The sequence below is a fragment of the Malania oleifera genome, chromosome 8, assembly GCF_029873635.1.
Source record: "Malania oleifera isolate guangnan ecotype guangnan chromosome 8, ASM2987363v1, whole genome shotgun sequence".
NCBI classification, from domain to species: Eukaryota; Viridiplantae; Streptophyta; class Magnoliopsida; order Santalales; family Ximeniaceae; genus Malania; species Malania oleifera.
In genome coordinates, this window is record NC_080424.1 from 509533 (window position 1) to 515500 (window position 5968).

The 5968-nt window shown below is 35.9% G+C and overlaps 1 pseudogene; it reads left to right on the forward strand.

The window, feature by feature from the left end:
- The first annotated feature begins 127 nt into the window (after positions 1-127).
- Positions 128-2878, forward strand: LOC131161746 (auxin-responsive protein IAA13-like; annotated as a pseudogene).
- The last annotated feature ends 3090 nt before the right edge of the window (positions 2879-5968 follow it).

Sequence of the window (5968 nt, forward strand, 5' to 3'; positions counted from 1 at the left end):
AAATCCTCAAAAGCGAGTAGTTTGCTTTGAGCAACCGGAAAAAAAAAATATTTGAGTTTTTTCCCAGTTTTACTTTTAAAAAAATATATATACAAAAAATATTGGAGTAGCGAGATTTCCGACGTATATGACCTTATGCAAATTTCGCTACTTGAAGTAGTGAAATTTGGTTGCCGCGTGTTTGTACCAGATTGAGGCTGGCATTTAAATCTCGCTACACGATGTAGCAAGATTTGCTTAAATTTCGCCACTTCAAGTAGCCATATTTATTTAAATCTCGCTACTTGGACTAGCAAGATTTTCAGTACACCTTAGTCATACACTATAAATATACACTAATTATATATATAAAATAGGAAAATCTTCTATTATTTTAAGAAATATTTAAATATTAATTAAAAATAATTAATATATAAATAGTTTAACATGTTCCAAACAGAGCTTCTGCTTCTTCTATTGCCACTATTTTTGGTACAAAAAGAGCTGCTGATTCTGTTGCCCAAGAAGTTGTTACTGCTGCTGGCATTGTCAGCATAAATATTTATAGAAGCATAACGCTTCTTTTCTTCTCTTTTGGTTCTCTTTTCGTTCTCATGTTTTCTTTTTCCATTATTCATTTGTTTTTCTCTGACAATGAGATTTAGTGATCCTGTTCCCTTTGATGGAGTTAAGATTTTAATTTCCGCATTTCTGACATTTCCTATTTTGGATTTGTTCGTCTATTATCCTCTCTCTCTCTCTCTCTCTCTCTCTCTCTCTCTCTCTCTCTCTCTCTCTCTCTCTGTTTCTGTTCTACCATTTTCCCTATAAATTCTAATATCATTTTTATTTTACTGATATGGGTGTTTCGATTTTCTTCTATTAAGGGTTAACCGTCCTTTTTTAAATTGTAGAGAAAATTGAAATGATAAAGAGTAAAGGATAAAATCTTGATTATTTTCATATGTAAAATACCGAAGTAAAGTTTCTAATTTTCCCAGATTTCAAAACCTGCAAAGAAAAACCCATTTATTAAAATATTAATCCATTTTTGTTGCAAAATTAATCTTCTCGGCAACCAGTCACAACATATATCAACTAATCATCTAGAGTTATTTTTTATGTGGAGTTTCGTGTAATTGAGAAATTGTCCCTCTCTCCTACACCGTCTCTTTCTTGCTACTGTGAAATCATTCAAATTTAGTTAACTTTCAAAAGGGTAACTCATGAGGATCTGCCACCATTAATTTGGATTGTTAAAAGATTGAGATAATGGCTAAAACCAAAAGATTGGGATAATTGCTGCTTCATGTCACTGTTTATTCTCTCTCTTCATGTCTTAACTAATATATTACTCATTAGTCATTACTATAATTAATTTTGTTCCTTGGGAGCAGTCAGGTTGTGGGATGACCGCCTATAAGGGCTTATAGGATGAACAACTTGGTTAACCAGGTAAAGACTTTGACCTCTGAAGAAGATGAGACATGCGAGGATGATAAATTTAAGGATACTTCAAAGAAAAAAGTATACAATGGTAGCAATAAGAACAATAATATTAAAAAATGACATCTTGGGTTTGTTAAGGTTAACATGAATGGATTGCCAATATGGAGGAAAGTGGAACTCAATGCTCATGCTTGCTATGAGACTTTAGCCCAAGCACTGGAGGACATGTTTTTTAATCCCACCACGGGCATCACTTCCATTCGTGAGCTTAATCTTTATTTTCTATATTTTATATCAGTAATGTGTAATTTACTTATTTTCTATTAATTCGATCTTAAAAATTTTGATGTGAGACTATTGTTAAATCATTGTTGCACCTCAATCTAATGACTAGCTTTTAGAACCAAGTGGTTTAAGATGATATAAACATTTTGACCTCAAAGTCAAACTAGTAGGACTAGGACAGTAATGAGTTGCATAGATAATTTTGTTATAGTTTTAAAATGTAATTATGATTGTGTAACTAGGTTCAAGCGGAGAGGATGAGCAAGCAAGAAAGGCCTCCAAGCTTTTTGATGGATCATCCGAATTTGTGCTCACTTATGAAGATAAGGAGGGGGACTGGATGCTCGTATGAGATGTTCCTTGGAAGTATGCACCTTTCATTTCATTCTAAATGATTATACTAGTGCAATATATATATATATATATATATATATATATATATACACTTATGTATATATGTTTTTGTGAATGTGTCTTTGTGTGTATATATGCACATATTTATGCCTGATGTTTGTATATGCACTACTAAGCCCCAAATGGAATGATATCAAATGACAAGGCTAGCCCCGTGGAAGAATTGAATAGTCTATTTCGAGCAACATTTCTAGGTGTGGGAGCACTAGCTGCACTACTAGTAACCTAATGTTAAACATTTTGGACCATGCTTTTAAGGCCTGTTTCATTCAAGTTCCTAGGTACTTTGGACAAGTAGAGACCTATGGGTAGTGCATTTCAAATAGAACATCATAAGAAAAGACAATATTGTAGTTGGAAATTTAGATGTTTTGTAAATGCTGACAATATATATATATTTTTTTTTTGTTTTTTGGTTTGTATATAGGATGTTCCTCAACACAGTGAAGAGGCTTAGAATCATGAAGACATCGGAAGCTAATGGACTTGGTACCTAAAATTTTTAATTACACTGGCATCTGGCATTCAAAATTTTGTATGGACACTGACCCCCACCTTCTGTCTGCTTATTTGTTAATTTTCAGCTCCAAGATTCCAAGAAACTGATGGTCGGCAAAGCAAAGAAGCTTGTGTGGTTTTCTTTATCTTCCTTTACCCTTTTTATTTTTTTTAACTAGTTTGTTATCGACTAGCTTATCAGTAATTTTCATGTATGAAATTACTTTTACCCCAAAATGGGAATACTTCTATTTCGCTAGCTCCAAAACTGTATTAAATAGGCTCTGGGTCATATCAAATATCATTATAGCTTTTACCCTAAAGTTGGGGGATTGGGAGAGAGCACATCTCACTGCAGTTATAAAAGGAAATGATAATTAATCATAGTGTTGGGTTTGCAAATTACACAAGTATTAAAAGGCGAGAAAAAGATGCAAAAAGTCACTAGTGAAGTTAAACATAGATTATTTAATAATTTATATACTAGATTAGACACAAAATTATGGATACAAGACATATTTAAATTTTTCAGAATAAGAGAAAGAAAGAGTAGAACTTAGGTGATGTAAAATGTATAAAAAGTGAGGACAATAGTGTGTTAGTTAAGGGGAAAAAAAAGACATTAAAAAAAGGATGAAGAAGTTATTTTTTCTAAGCTATTTAATGAAACTCAAGTAGAAAACTTAAACTTGGAATTAAGAAATGATGAAAATGTTAAAATATGAGATTTATTCATAAAACTAGTGTTAACGAAGTTAAGTTTGCAATAAAAAAAATGGAAAGTGGAAAAATTATAGGATTGGATAGTATCTTAATTAAAGTTTGGATATGCCTAGATGATACGAAATTATATGTTAACTAATTTATTTAACACAATTATAAAAATCAAGAAAATGTCAAATGAATAGAGAAAAAACACTTCAATACCTATAAACAAAAATAAAGAGGATATTTACAATTATAATAATTACTGTGCAATTAAGCTTATAAGTCATGCAATGGAACTGCGGTGAAGGATAGTTGAACAAAGATTAAGGTTAGAAGCTAAGGTTTCAAAAAATCAATTTAGTTTTATACTTAGGAGCTCTATTACAAAAGTAATATATCTTTTAAGAAGATTGAGCATATAAAAATTACATTCACCAGTTTTGTACACATTTAACCCATCAAATTACTATAAAAAATTTCGACAGAGTTCTCTTTAAAAATTGAGTATATCCATCCACGCACCTGTTCAAAGAAAACATTCATCATACACAATTGATATCAGTATGTTCACAATGTTACATTCACCAGTTTCGTACACATTCAACCTATCAAATTACTATAAAAATTTCGGCAGAGTCCCCTTTAAAAATTGAGCATATCCATCCACGCACTTGTTCAAAGAAAACATTCATCTAACACAATTGATACCAGTATGTTCACAACATTACATTCACCAGTTTCATGTATACATCTGTGGGAAACAATACGAAATGTTCATTAACACCAGTCATAACCAAATTTCATTCACATATTCATCCTGTGAGAAATGAATAAATATTTGTAATTATAGATAAATAATACAACGATGCTCTTTAGATGGGAAGAAAAGGAGAAAATATAATGTTGTACAAATGAAATAATAGAACAATCATCTATACATTTAAAATAATGGACATCCTAATGCTGTACATAAGAATTAATACAACAATCTATACAAGCTAAAAAATGAACAAATAGATGCTTGCCACTTTACATATGGGTCCTCTATACAAATGAAATTATGAACAAATACATGATGTACAAATGAAGTAATGAACAAATATATGATGTACAAATGAAAGAATGAACATATACATGATGTACAAGTGAAATAATACGACGATGATCTCCTACTCGGTGCTGCAGGGAGGTCGTCTTCGGTGTCGGGGTGGCTACCGTCTATGTTTGCCCTCTCCTGGCTGCTCCTCCGTGTCTAGCGTCCGGGCTCATCGATGTGCTACATGTCCATCATCTCCACCCATAGGTATTGGATCATCTATCTCCATGCGAAGCGGACGGGGAGCTAAGTAGTATGAAGTCTCTAGATGAGTCCGAGGTGGAAACGCGGGTGCATCCACCTCCTCCTTATCGAGAGGGTCGTCTAGTAGGTATGATATCAACGGGATGGCAGCAGAGTCAGACGGGGCGTCCGCCTGTCTATTGGACGGGCCAGCAATATTTATGGCTATTAATAGGGTATACGGTACGGACAACCCAAATACGTACTCCGCCTGTACAACGGGCGGCGAGAAGGCCGGACTCGACGGACGACTGGAGATATCTGCTCGACCTCCTCGTGGTATCAGGGCCTAGCATGGTGTAAGGACCTATCGCCCGTCCTCGTAGACAATGTCCAAACCTACTCTCGCTAAATCGCTCATAGCGGGGTCTGAAGAGAGTAGGTCGACCTGGTGTAGTACGTCCGCCTGCAGTATACGAAAAAAGTGGTTACCACATTGACAACCTAACATAAACGGTAAAAAATTAGGTATGTGTTAAAGTATTCTTACGAGGCTCATGTAAACCACCGTCGTCCTATTTATGAAGCGTTGTGTGATGGACCTATACCACGTATAATATGGGTCCCCCGGACCCATTGGACCGTCCGCCTCCACTCCTTGTATGATATACTCCCGTCGATGCCCCCACATAGTCACATACATCACGTGCTCGGCAGCCCAATCCGTGTTCCGCCGACCACGGCCATCAATCTCGTGTAGGTCGTCCCCACATACATTGACCCCCTACGTCTAAAAGTGGTCTGGAATGCCCTGCTGAAAGCCGAAATGACGCATCACTCGGTCAAGGATATGCCACTCGATAATATGAAAACATATGAGTGACACTCGGGCTACCCAGAGGTCCCTCCCAATTGCATAATCAACCGGTAGGTCGACAAAAATGTCATCCGTATAGGGCGTCCATATGAACTGCGCGTAAACATATGCAAAATTTGAGAGGTGTGTAGGGATATCTGATGAATACACTTGAATGAGACTATACCTCATGCTCCCGGTGCATATCCAACTCGAACCTGTACCAAGGCAGCGTATGTTGCGCAACATTTGGTGCCAACAATTGATCCCTCCACTTGTACAAAATAATACGTAAGTGAACAGGTGTGATGACTAGTACGTACTGCGAATTAATATTCGTAGTACTCATACGACGAATGCTTTGTGAATGAAGTTACTTACCTCCATGTGAGTGAGGCTGAGTCAATCGAGTGACCGTCTTGGTCCCTCTTAATAAGACGCTGGACACCCCGGCGCGTAGGAGCTACAGACGTGAATCTCTCCCACGCCCAAACCTGTAA